This window comes from Erpetoichthys calabaricus, chromosome 7 (genome assembly GCF_900747795.2).
Source record: "Erpetoichthys calabaricus chromosome 7, fErpCal1.3, whole genome shotgun sequence".
In the NCBI taxonomy this organism is placed as follows: domain Eukaryota; kingdom Metazoa; phylum Chordata; class Cladistia; order Polypteriformes; family Polypteridae; genus Erpetoichthys; species Erpetoichthys calabaricus.
The window spans coordinates 179758990-179781780 of record NC_041400.2 but is presented as its reverse complement, the minus strand read 5'-3'; the positions used below and the strand labels follow the sequence as shown (position 1 = coordinate 179781780).

Sequence of the window (22791 nt, the reverse complement as noted above, 5' to 3'; positions counted from 1 at the left end):
CCTGTAGAATGCATTTCCCAACAGGGGGGGAATGCCAATCACTAAAAGGCCTTTTCTAATGCTTGAACTCCACTCCATTTTTCAAACAAGCAAGGATAAAAAAAAGCTGCAACAACATAAGACTGCTACAGTGACATACAGAGGAAAGTAAAGAGCAGGTTTAAAAGCCAACTCTGCCTGTTAGGAACTAATTGTTCCCTCTGTACTTACAAATCTGTCAATAAAACAGAGGCACTTGAACCACCTTTACCTATATTAGATAGTATTTCTAATAAATTGTACAAAGGGCAAGTTAAATTTGTACCAACTTTCTCAATGACAACAATGATTAATTTGATTATATATTGATTTTACCAGTTACAACAATTTACAGCAAAAGATTATTTTACTTCGGTGGTGGGCTGGCACCCTGCCCGGGGTTTGTTTCCTGCCTTGCGCCCTGCGTTGGCTGGGATTGGCTCCAGCAGACCCCTGTGACCCTGTAGTTAGGATATAGCAGGTTGGATAATGGATGGATGGATGGATTATTTTACTTGTAAATTATACCTAGAGAGAAGTGATGTTTTCTCGTGCCCTGTTCCCTCTTTATTTGGACAAGTCAAAGGAAGATATGGTAAATTTTGGCAGAATCAGACACAAAACAAGAACCAGTCCTGAATGGGGCACCAGCACATCAATTGACATACAGGCTCAGATTAGTTACTGATCTAAAGGAATGGTTTTGAACTGTGGAAAGATACCAGAGACCACAGAAAATTCTTATCTGAACGTGAACATAAAAGCTCCATACAGGAGGCAATCCTACTCAGGAATTAATAATAATGATATGGAGAATAAATACAGGGAGGAATCAACAATACCCATTTCAGTACAAAGCCAACCTTTGCTATAGTATTCATCCATCAATCTAATTTCTAAATACACTTTTTCTATTATAAGCTGAAGGGGATTCAAAATATACCACTACAGCCCCTTGAGAGTAAAGCAAGAAGCAGTCTTTAAAAGAATTTAAGTCCATTTTGGCTCAATCATAGGATCTCAATTACAATAAGCTAATTTTGTCACCAACTGCAGCTCTTTTCAATGTGGGAGTAAATGAACATACAGAGGAAAAGTCCATGTGCTCACAAGGAAAATGTATACAGTTGTACATGGAGAATAACTGAATTGTTAATTGAACCCACATCTCAGGAGCTGAAGAAACAGTGCTGAACACCAGGACATCTATCATACATTTAATGTGCAATTTTAAGAAAAAAATGTGTTTGTTAATGAAACAAACTTCTGAATAGTAAACAATCAGTGCAGTTATTAAAACAAAAGTGAAAAATAAAATGTAAGAAAATGGTACTGCTGTAAATCTTTTTCTTCATGTAAAGTTTTTTTTTTTTTTTTCAATTTGACCCTAAGTATACCAAGGAAAATAACAGCGTTTTAGATAACTATTTTCTCTAAATGCATAAATATTTAGTGCATGCAACAGCTCTGGGGCTTCACAGCGAATGTCAGTCTTCAACAAACCCTTCACGTAACGATAATGCTCTGCAATTAAGGTCACAGCATCACATCATGGCCAAATAATTATGCATCACAGGCTCTGTCACATGGCAGCTCCAGTTTAAACCCTGTCACTTTAATAGCAGGACATGGCCGAATGGCTTCTGGGCAACAGCGAGGGATGCCACATCTTTTTAGAATAATATAAATATAACGACATCCCTCCTTGCCAGGGAAGCAGGTGTCGCAGTCTTCACCCATTTAACCTATCTATTTAGGCCTGATTTCATCCTGTTAACCTGAACGGAAAGGTCAAATGACCCATAATTAACCAAAGAATTGCTCTTGATGGGTACTATATAAGGACGTAAGCTATAGTGTTAGGGGGTTATCTCAAACAGGCTCTGTTACTAATCTTAATTTATCATTAGCTGGTACAGCATAGCCTTTCAACAGGGCCATCTTCTGCTGTGAACTTCCCATGGCTGACTGGCCAACAAAATCTTTCTGAAATTGCATTTCGAAATGTAAGCAACTTTGGTCAGACAAGACTGGTTTTGGCTACTGTATTTCTGGCAGAGGTGGCATCCTGTGCCACCCGCAGACAGTCTTTATATCCCATTAATTTTAGATTTAAAAGATAAATATTGAGATGATGAAAACAAATACTGTGCCACCAGCAGTCCTGCATGTTTGTGCTTTTCATGCAGATTACTTGAGATGAAGATAATAGCTCCCAATAACCTCAAATATGAAGGATTGTAAGGAGTGAACATCTCCTATTGTCCCACAGTAAGAGGCAAACAATGGAATAAGCATTTTGACGTAATGGGCATCTGAAACTCACAACCCACTTGGACACCATCAGAGGTGATGGTGCTACTTTCTTGCAACAAAGCTGCCCAACCACCAGCATCTACCAGCTGTTCTATATCTTGAAACTGAGATCTGAAACCTGGCTAAGTGTATAAGTATCCATACTCACCTGCACTCTAATGTACATAACACAGGTGTTCACGTAGTTGTAAAAAGGAACAACTGAGAAAGACAAAGCTGAATCAATTCACTAATATTCATATGCGATAGAGTGTCAGTTTTCGTCTCATGCTTAACTTCAAAGCAAACAACGTATTTGTGCAATTGGATATTTGGGACTTGATTTAATAAACTTTTTTTAAAATGACAGATTATATAACTTCTTCCTGTTATTTCACACTTTTCTGTGGTATGGTTGTTAATTCTTATAATCCACATGAGGCCACCTGTCAGTGTTCACACTGCACAAATATAGAAAAAATTGTACAACACATATAAACTGCATAGGGATAATGTTTACCATTTAAAGGCACTGTACAGTATAAAATTTATAGTAGCCAGTGTTTTCTAGTAAACAAGGTGATGCTTCAGCCTGCACCACTTAAGTTACTTCACGTGCAAGCTGTCCAGATGAATAAAAAAATGTAAAACAAAATTTCTATACTTGTACTGTATATCATTCTGGAATACAGTAATGTTCAAAAGCACTATATAAAGGAGAATACTGTTAAATAAAAGACAGTTTAGCTACTGCTGCACAGATAAATGGCTGCAAATAAAATTCAGAATAGCAAAGGAGTCCAGATTCTATTTTCCTAGACTTGAAGTCTTTTTGTACATATGCAAAGCATCCTGGGATTGTATTCATTAAATAAAATAAATGATACTCAGTGTGGCCTAGCTGTTCAAATGCTGAACCCTAGAAAACAAGTTTACAGCAATCTGTCTCTGCTACTCATTGCAGAAACATGGCTGAGATACTCAACCTGCCAGTCCTCAACTTGTACAAATATGGAAAAAAAATAATTTATAAAGCACCCTACGGTGATTTTCAACATAAAGCAGTCCACCAGTGTAGTTTAATTGATAAAATGCTGCACTGTAAATCACTGGGATGCTGGCTGAGTACCCACTACTGATCTCTCGTGCAACCCTCAGCCAGTTAACAGAGTTAAGAGAGTGGCAGATAAAGAAATATGGAAACAACTGTTCTGTGCACTTATGATTAGTTTAGTGGGTTTTGGATGGAAACAACTAAATGAATAATTAAATATAAAAGTAATTTAATGTTTCTCTCTCTCTCTCTTACTTTATCTCTCTCCCCTCACACTAGCGATGCCATGATGTCACAATTTCAAAGGAGCCTTTTAAAGTTCAAGTCCTCCCTTTCATGACTCTCTGAAGATTACTGATGAGGGTGTTCAATCCAGCATTTCATGTAACGAAAATCCTGCCAGGCAAAAGAGCAGACCCAACCGATACGGGGATAGCACAGCCTTTGTTTAAAGAATGAAACGTATCTCAACAGTCAGGATTTGCATCTGTAAAATTCAACAAAACATACAACTTCCAGAAAACACAAAAAAAGGAATGACACAGAAACCGGTCTTTTTTGTTTTTTCTTTTGTCTCGCTTTCTCTGTCTGCGAAGGAGGTCTTTGAGCAAAATGCACACGCCTCATACAATTGTCTGGTGGCTTAGAGGTTAAAAAAGGGCAACACTACCCTGTTTTCTTGCACTTGACATAAATTAGCATACTAAGTGGAAAAGTTGCCAGGAGTCAGATTGCTAATGCCTCCCCTTTTCGGACAGACTGGCCCTGAATAAAAGCAGGGTGAATCCGCTGCTTGAAAAGCCTTGCTCCATGGCAGATCAAAGGGGAAGTTGGAGTGAAGAGCAGGAGGCAGAAGAAAGGTTTGCATGCTTCCCCCAACCCCCCACCTATTCCTTTCCATAGCCCTCCCCGGATGTCCTTTTTTTTCTCTTTTTTAGAAGCTTACCCATTTATTGTGGTGGAGGTGGTGGGTTAGTAAAACCCTTGGCACTGTTGGTGTCACCCCTCCCAACTTCATTATCTATTAATGAGCTCTCTGACCATCAGAGGTGAAATGCAGCTCACATTTTAAAAAAGAGTCTGCAGTTGGTGTGCTGGTGAAAACAAAGCCACTATTTCATAGTGTCCCTCAGCCTTTGCCACCACACTCCCTATCCCACCCTCCCCCCAGCACATCATTTTCTCTTCCCAAATTTCCCTCAAATATGGAGTTGAAATACTAGAAAGGATTTTCTAAAACTCTAAGGAAAGATATATGAAATAAATTGGATTAGGAAGGTGTGTATTGTCCTTTGCCCAATTACCCATCAAGGAAATGGACACAGAAAAGTGACCATGTCTATAATTACAGCAACAGTCAGTGTCACCCTGCTTGTCATGCACTTTATTTAAACTAGAATTCCAATATATTTTGTTTTCCTGTATACATGAATGAGAATACCCACACATACAAACTAACAATATGGAAGCCATTCTGAAATTATACAAAAGCAAAAATGGACTTTGAGTTAGTTAGTCCATTTAGCCACTTTCTAAAGTTGCTTTTTCCATTACAACCTAACAAAGAGTCAAAGCCTAGCATAAGAATTAACACATAAAAATACACATTTGGAAGTTGTTCTAAAATTATATGAAAGCAACAACTGACTTTGAGTTATTTAGTCCATTCATCCATTTTTTAAAGCTGCTTTTTCCATTACTATCTGACAAAGACTCAAAGCCTATTTTGGCAGCATCAGGTACAGGGATGAAACACACTCTAGACAGAATGCCAGCCCACTGAAGGGTCCACAATCAAACACTCATTCATATTGGGACAATTAAGATTTGTTGCTTAATGTAACAAAAACATTTTTAATAGTGTCCCTATTAGATTAGGGGAGATCTGATAAACTCAAAACAGGAGATGACCAGGGCAATAATTAAACACAGATCCCTAAAGCTGTAGGGGCATGAGGACTTAACACTTTGCCACCATGCCAACCAAGCATTTACCATCAGTTTAAATATGTCATTTTGTATTAAAAAAAAAAACCAATAAATAGCGCAGTACAGTTACATAGATAATAGTGTTGCTGCTGACTCACAATGACTGGACAACCATTGAGTTCAAAGCTGCAGAGACACTACTACCAATTTTACTTAGCTTTTCTCCTATGTTTTTGCCTAGAATTCCTCTAGGAACTAAAATCATTTCCAAAATGTAAAAACATTATTCATTAACAACATAACATTCTCAAACTTATGTATGCCAATTCAGAGTCATGGGGCGACACAGCCTATACTGACATGACCAGGAATCAAGTAGGTAACCACCAATAATGAGAACACATTTGTCACAGTTTGCTGTACCTCACTGTAAGGACCAGGTTGACAGCACAGTGGAAAGCCATGGGGGAAAGGGTGAGAAATTGTGGCTGCCAAAAAGCACTTTCTTCTTTTTTAAAGGAGAGGGCCAGAATTGTGTAAACAAGGACACGCCTCACAATAGGGAATTCTAGGGAATTGGAAGTCCCAGGGAGTTTGCCCATTGTAGTGAGGTCAAGTCCAAGGATTTGACTTCTGTCTTTTCTGGTAATTTGAGCAGGGGTCACAATAAAAAGGATCAGGAATGGAGAAGGTCATTTCCAATGCTACTAGAAATTACCTCCACATAAGAGTCTGGCTGGAGTTGTAAAGACAGAAACTGTCAGAGGACCCTGTCCTTTTATCTAGGGCTCATTCTAGTAATAAAAAAACATGACTGTAATTGCAATTTTCCTAAAACAGAATTGCTCTAACTAAATAGAGCTAGAACTATATTTACATGGTTTTAAAAAAAAGAAATAACGTTGCTGATGTTCACAAACTTTCTATGAAAATAAACTCATTCCACAAGTCTGAGTTTAAAGCCTTATTGGAAGACTTTGTACTTTGGTATACTGGAATCAGTCAAAAATAAATAACTAAGGGTGGCAAAATGTCACAGTGTTTGCACTGCCCTCTCATACCTTCAGGAATGAATGTTAATTTCATTAGAACATTATGACAATTGTGACGAGAACAGGCCATCTAGCCTAATAAGCTTTCCATCCTATTCACTTGGAATGCCTACAATAATACCAAGTCAGGAATTTTAAGGTTCATAAAAGCCCTGCTCTCTACCACAATATCTTGTGATTTGTTCCAAATGTCTACTGAAGAAAACCTTTCTAACATTTGTGTAACATCAACCCTTAACAGGTTTCTAACCATGTACTTGTTACATTTCCTGACATAGTTAACATTTTTGTGGACTGAGAACCTTATCCTAGTGATCATTCTGATGTTCTTGCTCTTTTGCACATCCCAAGGGAGTGTGAGTTAAAATGGTTGGCATTAATCAATTGGCCTATCTATCGTTATGCCCTATAATAGAAACATGTGCTGTCAATTACTAGTGTCTGCTTTGAGTCTGGTGCTACCAGGGCAGGCCTTAGCATCTCACCACATACAACAGACAAAAATGATTAACAAAATGTATAGACTGAAGGATAGATGAATGTATAAATAAATAAATAAGGCGGTACAGTGGCGCAGCGGTAGTGCTGCTGCCTCAAAGTAAGGAGACCTGGGTTCAGTTCCCTGGTCCTCCCTGCGTGGAGTTTTAATGTTCTCCCCAAGTCTGCGTGGAGACATGCCCAAAGACATGCAGGTTAGGTGGATTGGCGATTCTAAATTGGCCCTAGTGTGTGCTTGGTGTGTAGGTGTGCATGTCCTGCGGTGGGTTGGTGCCCTGCCCGGGTTTGGTTCCTGCCTTGCGCCCTGTGTTGGCTGGGATTGGCTCCAGCAGACCCCCATGACCCTGTGTTTGGATTCAGCGGGTTGGAAAATGGATGGATAAATAAATAAATAAATAGCTATGACTTCTATAACTTTACTATGTGTACAAACACTGTGCAAAAATAATGCACAAAATGCTTATAAATCATGTAAAGTATAGCGTGTGTAATTTGGGGTATACTAAATGCAGCATATATAATATATACTGAATGTTACGTGGTGTGGTATTTCCAGCTCTCTGCTAACCTGTACTGCAAGGAATGGCTATAGGAACAGGATGAAGATAAAAACAATATTTCATCCCTTAGTTTCAGATTTTAAATTAATCCAATACTACATTTTTGCTTTCAATTGATTATCATCATATAAAACTGCTGTTTTCTAACTACATCTCTCTTTCAAAAGCAAATTTATCTACTGAATATTAGCATGTAGGTTTTACACCCAGAATCATCATAATGTTCATCATTATAAAGCAAAGGAATCTTAAAGATATATAGTAAATTCTTGGCTATAGTAAGGTTCACAGATTTTAATCCTTATTGCCACACATAGCTAAATGATACTGAAAATATTTGCACCTTCGGAATCCTAATTGTGCATTTCAAGGATAACTCAGTGCTGAATAAGTGAATGAACCTCAGTATGTTTCAGAAATACAAACAGTACAACATCTAGCTGTAGACTTTCAGAGCTGTGTATACAGAAAGAGCACAACATTCTCTGACCCCGTGTCCAAAAAAATCCTCATAGACAGACAAAAGAAGGCAAGATGATCTCTGTCAGGAACACATGCAGAAGCCGCGAAATACAGCACCTCCGCCTGCCAAGCCAACTGCTGCCACACTCACGTCTGCTACAAGGCTCTTGCGGGCATCAGCAGAGCAGAGAGCTGCCGTCAGTCAACTGCTGCCTGAGTTTGAACAGTAGGTCAGAGTAGAACACCAATGCTATACAGCACACACTACACACAGATATTCTCAACTATGCACCCTTTACCCTTTAGAAGTCTCACAATCCCTTGTGTATACTTTGTGGAAAGTATGAAACCAGAGCAGTTTAGCTTTAAAAATGCAAGCCAATTAGAACATTCCACAATGAGTGACTTCTAAGTTAGGTACACCTCTCAAATAAAAAGTGGTCCTTGATTTTCCTTGAGACCAGCCTGAATTAGTCAGGGCATGACCTAATCAACTTTCTAAAACAATTGCCAAAAGACTACTGGTCATGTTATTTTAGAACATGCACCGTATTTACTACAGATTAGCTTGTTATAGATCATATTCTTGATTGCATTGAGATGTGGAGACTGGGAGCTGAAGTAACCATCATGGCTCTAAAGCCATCCTAAGATTTAGTCTACTGGACTAGCATGGTGCATTCACCTGCTGGAAAAGAGCATTTGTAATAGTTAAACTGCTGCCACAAAGGTATATACCTGCTCAGAATGGAAATACAAACCTATATCGTTATGCTTACATCAAGGCACCCAATGAGTGTACCAGTAAGCGACCTCACCGCTTACATTGCAAGAATCAGTATACATTGCTCACTCCTGGAAGGACAGATTAATGAACTTCTATGATTTTAATCTCTTTCCATCAAAATTAATCAGAACGAGCCAGAACTGATCAGATCAAGTGATACTTTTCTTATCCTTCAGTGTCAAGTTTTTACTTTCACAGATCATTACAGCCACACCTTCTTGTTTTTCACGACCACCATCACACGAAAGTGAAAAAGTACAAGATGTACATGTTGACGTACCTCTTTTGACCCCAGTGTTGTATTACTCTGCTCAAGCCACATCTGCTACTGTTGGCTCCTTTCATCAACCGTCTGTTTCTGACCCTTGGACAACCATTTGTTAGATGTTTTTTGGTCAATGAACAATATACTCATAAAACGTCTTTGTCTGCACAGATGATGTTGTGACTGATTAAACAGTCAATTACATGAAAGGGGCAAATATACTTTATATAGTGTCCACTGCTGTATTCTATAAAACGTGAAATAAATATACTTGACAAAATATTTAACCTACCCTCTAAAGGCCTACATTATGCTCTTTAGTTAATTAACATAGTTAAAAATACTGGCATGCCATTCATTTTCTTATTACTTTTTTCTTGGTAATGTTCACATGTGGTCATGGGTGCTAACTTGTCATACAGATTTGGGGTGGTGGCAAAATATTATAAGCTACAATGTAAATAATAATCCAACAACAACAATAATAATAATAATTCTTTTAAAGGCATAGCATAGCAGACACAAATAAAGCAAAATAAAATTAATTGATCAATATGGCAACTAGACTGTATCTCTCTAGGCTTTGAATACATTGCTAAAGGCTGATTTAATTCAAAGTATAAGCATCTCCCAAATGGCCTAACATATTACTCTTTCATTTGTAAAATTCCCTCACATGAAAAAGCAGAGACACGATTATGAATCAGTGATGGCTTATAATGTATTGTAGCACGCGATGGAGTGCTCTTTACATCACTATTGCAATGGTAGTGACAGGTTGCTTCAGCCTCGGGATGAGTTGCCAGTAGTATTAGTTGGCAGCCCACCATACAAATGAACAGCTTCAGAACTAGCTTCAAGGAATCCAATAAAAATGGTAACCTTACCAAAGTAGCATATGAATTCCAGCTACTGCGGCAACAACAGTCTGCCTTTCTAGGGACAGTGAGCTACGTAAAAGAGTATGCAAATATCAGGAATCTATCTGCAGTCTGCAGCGGTGAGCACTGGTGCAACATGGCAGTGATTACTATAATGGCCAAAAATTATATCTTTGGGACAGCACATTTCAATGTTATATTTTTTTAGTTGCTACCCATATTAGCATGCATATTTATTGCAGCATTTTAATGACATGATTATCAAAAGATCAAAATGAACACACAGGGTGTTTTCTTAGGCTTTTAGTTCACCTATCTAATCAACTGGAGTTGTAAGCAAGCTTCTTCCCCCGAGTGTTTGAGTCTGATGTCTCTGTAGCCTGGAGCTCCACTACAAGTGCCAAGAGTTGAATTAATGGACAGTTGTCATTATTTGAGTCGGATAAACCTCCCACAACCCTAATCTTAACCACAGTATAACTGGGAAGAGCTTTGGAGGTCTGCTGCTAGACTCTATTAGTGCATGTTACAGCCAGCTCCTCTTACTTGGACCTCAAGGATGGAAGTTCCCAGGCTGTAAAGATATACCCTAAAGAGTGTTTTGCCCTCATGGCTGCTATAGATTTCTTTAAATCATCAGATGTCACCATTTCTAAAGCTCCAAAACTTTGCGTTTCCTACCGACGCAACTGGGAGGAAGCCTCACACACTTCATGGAGCTCTGTAAACCCACTGCTACTTCTGACTTTAACCTGCCATAAGACTGACCTACTATACTTAATATGACCGCTTCTTTTCTTAAAGATGTTTTTGAAGTAATTGCTCCTAGCATCTTATCTTATATATAAACGTCTACGCATGGAAGTGTGTGTGTCTGTCTGGCCCGGAAGTGAGAGATGGAGTCGGGGTAAGGGCTCCACCTCCGAGGATATGCAAGCGAGGCCAGCATGTTGGCAAAACGAAACCTCTGAAAGTCACTCGCTTAGCCACTAATACACAAGCGATGTGAGCACATCAGCAAAACAAACCTCCTAGGAGAGAGATGCCCAGAGTAGTTCCTTTCAATTACCTGACATTTCTACATTTCAATTTTTTTCCTGATGATTTCAATAGTTTCTAGGACCTCGTGCTGGCTTACACAGCTAGTACGTTATAAATAGTTGTCTTGAGACTGGTTCAGGCCCAGTGTGTTTTAGACAAGGACAGGCACATAATAATAATAATAATAAAAATAATAATAATAATAATAAACAGGCACACGAGAATCACACCAGTTTTAGCTTCTCTTCACTGGCATCCAGTTTGCTACAGGATCTAGTTGAAAAATTTTACTGTTTGCCTTTAAGTCTCTGAATGGTTTAGCCCCCTTTTACCGTACTGAGCTCTTACACCCTTACTCTCCTTCATGGTCACTGAGGTCCTCTGACCAGAAGTTAAAGATCGTGCCAAGATCTAGACCAGGGGTGTCGAACTCCAGTCCTGGAGGGCCACAGTGACTGCAGGTTTTCATTCTAACCATCTTCTTAATTAGTGACCAATTTTTTCTGCAAATTACTTCTTTTAATTAACTTCAATCTGGCCCTTTAGTTGTTTCTTTTTCCTTAATTAGTAGCCAAACAATAATGAGACACAAAACAAGCCACCACATCACACAATATCTGAAAATAAAGAAAGGCAATGGTCTCAGTAAGGTTGATCTCTCAACTCACCAAAACACTTTGACGATGTTCTTATAAAAAACAAAAAATCAACACTTTTGGAAATGTCTGCTGTTGCAGAACGAGAGCAGCAACAAGCCATGGAATTGAATAATGGGTTTAATTCACAGCAAGCGTCGGCTTCTCATTAAGAAACTGGTTGGAGTTTGAGGCCAAAGTTTAAGCTGGTCATCTGTTGGCTCGTTTCACATCTCATTTCTGTTTGGCTGTCATTTAATGAGGAAACAAACCAATTCAGAGGACTGAACCCTTCTAACATGGCTGTTAAAATAAAGGGGAAAAAAGTGAATTAGCAGTGAAAACTGGTCACTGATTAGGAAAAGGGTTAGAATGAAAACCTGCAGCCACTGCGGCCCTCCAGGCCTGGAGATGGACAACTGTGATCTAGACTTAAGCTAAGAGGGGACCCTTGCTTTTGCAGCATCTGCCCTATAAGCTTCAAAATAGTCTTCCTTTTATTATTAGGTCAGCATCAACTTTGGTCACTTTTAAACCCCATCTTTGTCTTAGATTTTTAGTTTTTTTAAACTAATTTCATGTCATTATTTTTGGTGACTTTATTTATTGTATCTATATATGTATTGTTGTATTTATGAAAGCTGCACAGCACTTTGGTTTATTTCTGTTATTTTAAAGGTGCTCTATAAGTAAAATCGACTTGCCTTGACGTGTTACCTTGAGCGAGGTTTATACATCCGTGATCTGCCTGATTGGGTTAAGGACACAAACGGCTGCCTGCAAGTTCAAGGACTGCCTGAGGCTTTGCAGTGCAGTTTACATTATTTTCTTTCAATTTCAACTCTACAACGCATAACTTTGGAAAACCGTAGCGATGTTATTTTACATTAGAAAGATGGGGAAAACATGCAAATACTTTCTTGAATACAAAAAAAAAAACCAACCGGGTGGTAAAATCGCGCACTTGACAACATCGCTCAAAAGCGCGGGACTGGATACTCAGGGTGGCACTCTGTGTGTGTGAGGGCGTGTCGGATTTTAGCGCCACTTTTAAACCAATCAAAATACAGGAAACACGACGACCGCCTGCACTCGTCTAGCAAACCCCAATCTATGCGTTTCACCAGGCGAGGAATCTGGCCAGAAGATACTACATCCATGCCGCTTTCTCTGCGTTCAGAAAGAGGCAGACGTTATGAGGGATTTTACGTGAGTCCGCTCGATTTTTACTTTTTTATTTATTTGTTTAATTTGCTGTACCAAATACTTGCTCTCGTGCTGGTAGGACCAAAGAAAGCAATAAAGAAACAAATACCAGAACTGTTTTTAATTTGTTGCCTTTCAACAACTGCCGCGATCCCTGCGCTCCTTTCCTGCAGTTGGTGCCACAAGAGATGCCACCATAGTAACGTAATATGCCACACCTTACGGAGTGTTTCAGCCTATAAGACGCCCTGGTCAGAACATAAAACCGCCCATAGTGTCAAGCCACCCGTAATTACCTTGGGTTTGGGTAAATGGAAATTTCCTGAATAATCTTGATGTAACTGCGTCTGTCGAGGGTTTCCAAATACAGTAGTTCAAAATCATTCAAACGCAGCCACCAGAAAGACATTGCAGCAGTAGGACGGCTCGATGTACACATACCAAGAAACCCCGCAGTCTAAGTCTCTTCGTTTCAAAGGCTTCATCCATCCATCCATCCATTTTCCAACCCGCTGAATCCAAACACAGGGTCACGGGGGTCCGCTGGAGCCAATCCCAGCCAACACAGGGCACAAGGCAGGGAACCAATCCCGGGCAGGGTGCCAACCCACCGCAGGACACACACAAACACCAAGCACACACTAGGGCCAATTTAGAATCACCAATCCACCTAACCTGCATGTCTTTGGACTGTGGGAGGAAATCGGAGCGCCCGGAGGAAACCCACGCAGACACGGGGAGAACATGCAAACTCCACGCAGGGAGGACCCGGGAAGCGAACCCGGGTCCCCAGATCTCCCAACTGCGAGGCAGCAGCGCTACCCACTGCGCCACCGTGCCGCCCTCAAAGGCTTCAGTGAAACTCAAAGCAAACAGTTCATACAAAATAAGGAAAAAAGTTCACAATGCACACAGAAAAGGAAAATGTATCGTCTATGGTATTCCGCTTGAGGCTCAAGTGTCTTAGTTACATTCCTTCAGGTTTCTATTATGGATGCTGTTCGATTACAAAATTTTATCGTGATTAATCGAATTAAAATTTTAATCTAAATTAACTGCATATTAAGCACACTTTATCATACTTCCTTCACGCATTTTATTTTTTTCTATAAAGAAGAAATAACTTAATGATTCATTTCTAATAAAAAAACGGTTTTAATAATCACTTTCCCATGCATATTAAATTATTTCAGTTAGTTTATTGAACAGTTTTGTGTAACAGAAACAACGACCACCAAATGCCCAATGTGTTGCTACTTGCAAAAGCCAATAAATATGGCTTGGATTGCTATGTTGCAAGACAACATACCAAAAGCATTAACAATTACACAAACATTACAAAAAACAGAAACATAAAATCATGGTTCAGCTTTTGTGCACAATCACCACAAGTTGTGCTTAACTGTATAATTCACCTGAGTCAACTCTGGTGCTGTTACCTGGAGAGAAGTCATTATCCATCCATTATCCAACCCGCAATATCCCAACTACAGGGTCACGGGGGTATGCTAGAGCCAATCCCAGCCAACACAGGGTGCAAGGCAGGAACCAATCTTGGGTAGGGTGTCAGCCCACTGCAAGGCGCGCACACACACACCAAGCACACACTGGGGACAATTTAGGATCGCCAGTGCACCTAACCTGTATGTCTTTGGACTGTGGGAGGAAACCCACGCAGACACGGGGAGAACATGCAAACTCCACGCAGGGAGGACCCAGGAAGCGAACCCAGTTCTCCTAACTGCGAGGCAGCAGTGCTACCCACTGCTCCACCCGAGAAGTCATTATGTAGATTAAAATATGCATAGATTAGGCTTTTAAATAGCAAATGATAAGACTAAAAAATCTCAATATGAATCTGACAGTTTTATTTATTTGGATGTTTAAAATTGCACATTTTCATAGAATTTGTCATTTATGAATTATAAAATAATTCTATCTTAACCTTTGCCCAAATGGATGTAAATATTAGTATGATCTAATATTAGTATGATTATTGACTAGTTTCATTGGTTACAGTATAAGCTAATGTAGGTTATAAAGTAGGTTACAGTGGGTAACTACAATTAATTAAACAACAACATACCATGTCTGCTTTGGGGGAAGCATGAGTTATGTATAAGTAATTAAGTGATCCCACTCTGTGCTCTTAGCTGATTGGACATGGGTAGCACCTGCACTGAACTATTTCACATCAGATATCCCTCCATGGACACAAAAAACTCCATGGTACACTTATTTATCACTAGGGACAGGGCTGCCCCACCGATATTCTGTCTTACACTCAGACCTGTACCTCAACAGCCTCTTATGTTTCACGGGTGGACTAGCATTAGCAGACATCTCTATGTGTAGCATCTTGTTCTGGACGTTCCTATATAGTGCATGATGTTACTTTTTTACTGTCAATATTTGTAGTAATGCTTACCTTGACATTCTCACTCAGCATGCATGTTTGTCCTTTTCTCATGATTGTTCAGACCATAATGTCTGTCTGTCTATCTATCTATCTATCTATCTATCTATCTATCTATCTATCTATCTATCTATCTATCTATCTATCTATCTATCTATCTATCTATCTAATGAGCTTCTGTAAAAAGCCAAATTTCCACCTGGGCACAAATAAAGTTTTACCTTTTATATTAAGTTATTTATTTATTGCATAGTTTAGAATTTTAATATAATGTTTAGTATTTCTGATATTGAACAATGACTTTTAGTGTTTTTTTAAGGAGTGTATTATTGTTATTATGTTTGTTATTGATTATTGCCTGTTTATATTCCTCTTTAATGCACAGTCTTGGAGATTAACAATTAAGCATTTCAATACACATTGCACTGTGTGTATTATTGTATGTAAAATTTGATTTGACATGTATATGTATGTATGTACAGCATATGCATTTGGCTATATATGGAAAAAATGATATTCCCTGCTCAAAAATTGAAAAGAAGGCTGGAGAAAATTGGTTTCAGCAGTACAGACTTTAATTAGGTGTGTGCATGCTACATATACTGATAGAAGACAAGAAATGCAACACTAGTTGTTTGACTGTAATTCCAATGTTCAGAACCGAAGTGTAAAGTAGTTGTGGATTATCGTGTTGGTTAGTACTGGAAAAGTCATAAAACGTTCTGGAATTTGAAATGTACTTAAGTGTATGAACCCTGTAATTCAGTAACTCTTAGCAAAATGATAAAAAAGAGCATTTACATTGACTTTTATTTGAAGATTATTAGTATTAATTTATTTTAAACCAATGAGGAGTGCTCTACGTGGCTAATATGATTTCTTCCAAATGCATTAAGTTGTTAGTCTATAAACACCTTGCCATAAATGATTAAAGCAAAAGTGTATGTCTACTTTCTTATTTTGATTTACGGTATGTAAATTTACAAGCTGTCATGGATACGTTTTATGTCAGGTAGTTTCGGCACTTTTTATGCCTAATAAAACACGTGCATTACTCAGTAGTCTGTAAAGCTATGTTGTCAGATTTGGAGAGCATCATCCGTTGGATGTGTGCATCCAAAATGGTGAATTTCATGGAGAGGCTGGTTACACGGGTGTCATAAGAATTTTTTTTTTAAACACAAGCCGATTTATTGTTTAAAGGGTGGCTTAGTGAGACAGTGGTTTGCTGTCGTCTGATAATGCCATTTTGTCACAGACCACACTTATTCACATCAAGCCCCTTTACAACTGACAAATAACCTATTTTTTGATTGAGGGTGAAAGGGAAGAACATGCAGTCTATAAACAGACAGTATCTGTGGTAGAATTCAAAACATATATTTTGAGAACAACACAGCATTCAAATTAGGTCCTAAACAGCCAGCATTTAGGTTTAGTAATTGAATAACTAGGATAACAACTTGCAGTGTCTTGCAGATAAGGTACAGTAATTAAGCAGTCCTGTAAAACTTCTCAGCCAGGTCCTTTTCAAGATCATGTGGTAGAATTCCATAGATAAGTGTTGTTCCTGCGAAACACTAGTAGCTGCTAGTTTATTTTTCAGCCAATTTCTTAATCAAGAATGAGTCTCTTGTTTTAATTAAATTCCTTGTTTAATCAGGCATTTTGATGTTAACGTGTATTTGATGTTTCTTCTGGATAATTTATGCACAGTGCCCCAAGGAAGAAATCAGAAGTCTCAAGACATGGTGCCTCATCTCTGTAACCATCCTTTCAGCCTGATACAGTCCAATTGGTGTGTAATTTTCATACCCCTTGATTCCTCCACTGTTCCATTTTCACATGCTTCTGAATTTAATATTAAGTGAGATAGGCAGCATATTTTTTTCATTGGTTTAGATTGTTCTGTTTAGATGGACCACTATGATCGTATTGCTTGTTTTTTACACGAATTATTTTATCATTGGCCAATTTCTTTACTTTGGATGTTATTTTCAAGATAGTATGTATATGTTACATTTATATCTTGTTTTTCAAGCTAGGCATTTGGCACAGCCTTGTCATTTGGACAACATGTTTTGCCATAAGTTTAATTTTTAATGTATTTGTAAGTTTGCTTGCCTTTATTCCAAGTTCTTATTGAGACTGTGGCAGATAATTCCATTATAAGTGCTGTACCTGGGAAACACAAGTAGTTGCTGGATATTGGGTTCATATATTGGTTATTGGTATATGTCATTATTATGGTTTCAGCTTTATGATTTTTATACATCTTATATTTATACCAATTACATTGTTAACACTACAGGCTGATACAGAGTATTTGTTCTTTAAGAAAAGAATACATGTTAATCAACATAAATAAGGGAAGGAGATAGTAAGTTCTTGTTAATTAAGACAGTGCATAAAACATAGTTGTTTATTTACAGCAGCATTATTTATTAAATATTTATTAAAATTATTTAATGGTAGCACATGTAAATTAGGATCCAAATTTTGTTTTTGAAAAAGTGAATAGATTAGAATGCATTTTTGAAAGAATGGTATGTAAGCATCATAGAATGCTTGATTTATTTTAAGGTGTGCATGTAGTAAATTAATTTATTGACAATTTCTTTTCAATAATTAAAAATAAATAATGCTAAATCAGTACTTTAAAAAATTTAAATCTAAACATATTATCACTGCCATATGATTTTTGATGATTGATTTGAACAAACAATGATTTGTAGTTCTTGACTTGTTGACTTGTACTAATCTGTACTTAAATAATGCCACATACACTCTACTGAGATTGACAGTGTACAATCTTGCTCTTCTTCTTCCCTCTTCCCAAGTTAGCTTTTTCATCTGAGAAGCCACAATTTGAGGCACATTATCAGAGTGCAGTTATTAGTGCTGTTTGAATTGTTTCATTTATCAAGGCAGGGTTGTGAGTTTTCTGTGCTGTTTATGCATTAATTGTTTGTCGCCTAATACCTGGCTTTCTAGACAAATCCCGTATTTATGGAAACAGCTCAAATGATAAAATATAAATGGTTATCAGCCCTTTTTGAGAGTTTTTTGGGCAGGCTTTAAGAAAGAATGAATGAAAGTTAGACAAGGGAGAATTTACTGAAATTTTGGTGACCTGGTGGACACGAGTACCTATCCATTAGTTATTTCTCCTCAAATCTTTTGAAAGCAATTGCTTAACTAACTTAAAATCTTCTGCATTCACCACAATTGGTGAAATCTAATGTGATTATGTGTGGTTCTGAACCAGAGATTTATTGGGGCAGTAGTTGTAGTCTATTTCACTCATAGCCTTGTCCGGTATCAACAGAACATTAAAAACCCATTTGGCTACTTTGTTTCAAACACCAATTCTATTAGCACATGAACTCTTAATTAATAGAACACTAATCAGTGTGAGCAGGCAGTTGCTAATTGTTCTTTGATTACACTGCACTTAATGAAATTAAGCATACTACAGCACATCCTGCTCCAGCTAAAGTGTTCAGTTATGCTATGAGAAAAGGCGGGTAAGAAGGGATTACAGAAAAGCAAAATGATCCCTCACTCTCAGTATATTTCCATTAATGACTTAAAAATGACATAAGTGGAGAAAATGCAGCAGAGATGTTGGTAAATACTTGTTGGTCCAAAATTGTACCTATTTATTTTACAGTTATGAAAAAAAATTACATTCAGAATTTTCTCTAGTGGGAATAAAAGAAAAAGCATGCGTGGAATGGCAGTGTGCCATGCTCATGTTGTAGTGATATGAAACTCTGTTACAATATATTATTTCTTCTGGAGGATCAGGGGAGGTTTTATATTAATTGCTTGTCAGCATTTTGCAAAATTAAAGGGATCTAAATATGGCAAGAGTTCCGTAGTTCTCGGTCTCCTGCAGAAAAATAGAATCTCCACTTAGCTTCCTAAAACTTCCTCATTCAGCTTGGAATAAAAGCCCAGTTGCAACTCTTGCGTCTTGTCAATAGAATCAGCCAGTGTACTTAGTAAATATCTCGCTTTTCTTTGTCAGCTCCTGACAGCTGCTCTGTGGCACCAGCAATAGCAACAGATCTCCCACCAAGGCAGAACATCTGCTCAGAGTCCATTTGCCGCGGGCCCCTCAAGGTAGAATGGATTTTTAATACCCAGGCCCCCAATAAAGATGTTTGTTTTGCATACATCTCAGAGTTTGTTTTCTCAGCTCCCTTTGCTTGTTGGATAGCCTGCAGGGTAAGAGACAATGCACATCTGTACACAGTCACATCTGGGAAGTCGCACTGAGCCGATATATTACCTCAAGGAAAAAATACAGCAATGGTTGGTAGTAACATGGCAGCTTTCTATGCATAAGAGAGTGAATGATTTGATAAAAAGAATTAGTTTTTAAAAAATGTTTTGGCTGTTCCTTTCATAAGATACCTTAAAAATGTGTTATGGTGTTGTCCATGTTTTCTCCTCGTTTGTGATGCTGCATTACTCTATAGGCACATAATACAATGGAAACTGATTGTGTTTAACTTTGTTTCCAACAAGAGGCATGATTTAAAATGTGAATGCTGCATATTTTCTGGACAGAGACATAAAGCATAAATGTTTTTCTGCATTCTGCAAATCTGCACTCACATGTACCAAGCCAAACTGGCATTACCCACACTCCACTAGATTGGTTCAGATCCTACCTCTCAGGCTGCACTCAGTTTGTTCAGCTTAAAACTTTCACATCCCAACCCACCACTGTTACTTCAGGTGTGGGGCCCCTCCTTTTCATTATTTACCTCCTTCCCCTTGGTAATATCTTTCATAAATATAACATTAGCTTCTACTGTTATGCTGATGACACCCAGCTCTACCTCACTAGCAAACCTGCATAGCAAAAATCAAATCCTGGTTTTCTTCAAATTTTATTAAATTAAATAGTGATAAAACAGGTTCTCCTCATTGGTACAAAATCAACATTATCCAAAACTGATCATTTTTCATTTGTTATTGATAATTCCTTTGTCTCCCCTTCCCCACAGGTTAAGAGTCTGGGTGTCATCCTTGACAGTACTTTATCCTTTCAGTCCCACATCAATAACATCTCCATATTTCCACCTGCGTAACATTAATCGTATTCGCCCCTCCCTCATTCCCCACACCACTGCTATCCTTGTTCATAGCCTTGTCACGTCTCATCTGGATTATTGCAATTCCCTTTTCTTTGGTCTTTCTCTCAAATCTCTTTATAAGCTTCAACTGGTCCAGAATTCAGCTGCCCGCATCATTACTAGAACCCCCTCTATTCACCATATCATTCCCATTTTGCAGCAGCTTCACTGGCTTCCAGTTCACTTCCACATTCAATTCAAAATTCTCCTACTAACTTTTAAGGCTATCCACAGCCTTGCCCCTCCATATCTGTCTGACCTCCTCCATCTTGCCATTCCCTTCCGTACCCTTAGATCCTCTTCCTCCATCCACTTGACTGTCCCCTTCATCCGTCTTACCACTATGGGGAGCAGAGCATTCAGTTGCTGTGCTCCCCAGCTTTGGAACTCAGTACCATCTGAGCTTAGAAATATTGAATCATTTTCACTTTTCAAATCTAAACTTAAAACTCATTTCTTTAAGATTGCTTTTTCTCTTTGATTACAATTGCTCTGTCTGATTTTAACTTTTGTATTTTACTTTTGTTTATAATCCGTGTTTTGTCTATTGTTCGGTGTCCTTGAGTGTTTAGAAAGGTGCCTACAAATAAATGAAATGTATTATTATTATTATTATTATTAGATTATAGTCACCATTCAACCTACTGTACATGTCAGTTGTAGATAGAAAGGGAACTGGAATACCTGGAGAAAAAGCAAGTTTAAACAGAGGAGAAATGTGTATACTCCAAACTGACAGTACCCTGGCTGAGACTCAAACTGAATACTCTGGAGCTATAAGATTGCAAACCTAACCAATGTTCCACTGTCCTACACAATTCCATCCAGTCATTTTTCAAGATCCAGTTAATTTAGGTTTAGGGTTATTGGGAGCTTACAACTACCTTAGAAGCAATGGGGTATAATAAAACAACTTACCCAGAATGGGAATACCAGACACTTACAGCACTGATAATAAAACAACTTACCCAGAATGGGAATACCAGACAATTACAGCACTGAATTACCCTGTACAGGCTGAAATGTAAGAGTAACTTATTACTAGAGACTGAGCCTGCCACTTTGTGGTTTTCAGGCAATATTTTCAGTTACTAGGCCTAACAACACCATGCCTTACTTTATGATATGCCATTGATGACAAATGTCACCACAAAACATGCACCAGACAATGCAATGATACATATTTAAATATTTAAAACATGCTTGTCATTTACACTGGGGCCCAATTACACTATTTGTCATTTTACTCTATATACTGTAGCATCATCCTCATTGAACCCTTTAGTAATGTACTTTACATGCACTATTCAAAACAGTTTATTTGAGAGATACAGTATGTAATTTTTACAGGTGAAACAGTTCATTGAAGGCTATAGATTAATTCAGTGGTGGGAAATGAACCTGTGACCTTGGTGTCTTCTTAGTCACTAAGCTACACTGCCTGTCAAGCTAAAGAAAAGAAAGAAATTCACTTTTTTCACTGCTGTTTATACCTCAAAGAATGGCAGTATGACTTGTGAGGTCCATGTGTGATGCTGTCATTTTTCTTCTAAATTGTATTCTAAGGTGATGACATCTGTCTTGTAATGCTCCATATCCAAATGAATGTGAAAGTCTATCTCTGAGACTGTAAGATTATAAAAAGTGTCATGTTCATGGACCAGGTCATACATTAACATCTAGTTTACCTGGTCACCTTGGTGTCAAAGTCTGGTAAGGCTTCTCAGTATTTAACAGTAGTTGCACATACTGTATAGCCAATAGATTGTATGGGATAAATATGTCAGCAGTTTTAATGGCATGGAATATAAATTATATGTTTGTGTTTGAGGAGTTTAAATAGATTTACTTTCTATCCAAGCATTTGTAATTTAGAAAAAAACTAGCTCATTGAAGGGTAAAGTTTTGTATTTGAGATAGACATGGTAAATATTACATTTTTGCTAATTGCATAAAATTACTATTCTGGTCTACTTTTCCTTCAAACTTTATTATTTAAATTACTGAGGTAATTATTTCATTTCAGTTCATGGCAAATTTGCAAGAGCGCTTTCCTTCTGCATTTGTCATTTATTAGTTCTTTGGAGTTTCTTGATTTTGCTGCCCTCACTTGGTTTGCAGGCATAAAAGAGACCTGAGAAATAGAAGAGCAGCTGAGTCTGTAATCAGGAGGAAGGAGCCTTCGCTCCCAGCAACCGAACAAGACAGCAACTGATAGGCTCATCTTAATAGTAAAACAGATACTTTAACTGGAACTCACAGAATGTGTTTTGTACATAAAGGTAAGGATATGAAATATATTTGATGTTGACCAAAAAAGCTGATTTGAGATGTTGTTTTCTTTTTGGACTTAGTTAGTTTCACATGAATGTTGAAGGTTTATATGCTAAAGCCTGCTAGGACACATCAAGCCAAACCAGAAGCATTTTTCCACTAAACAGATATTATTCAAGGTCTGCTTGCACATACATTATTTAATATAATTATTCAAGTCTTCTGTAATTATGTAATGTTTTTACCTCTCCAAGAATCCGAGCAGCAT

General features: G+C 38.0%; 1 protein-coding gene and 1 long non-coding RNA gene across 5 annotated transcripts in view; one reads left to right on the top strand and one right to left on the bottom strand.

Moving 5' to 3' along the window:
• pax5 (paired box 5) overlaps window positions 1–22791 on the bottom strand; it is a 262678-nt gene that overhangs the window by 166297 nt on the left and 73590 nt on the right. The gene's annotated exons all lie outside the window — the stretch shown is intronic.
• On the top strand, window positions 12543–22790 carry LOC127528841 (uncharacterized). Its single transcript, XR_007935443.1, has 3 exons — window positions 12543–12686; window positions 16816–16897; window positions 22327–22790. It is a non-coding gene; the product is annotated as an uncharacterized LOC127528841 (long non-coding RNA).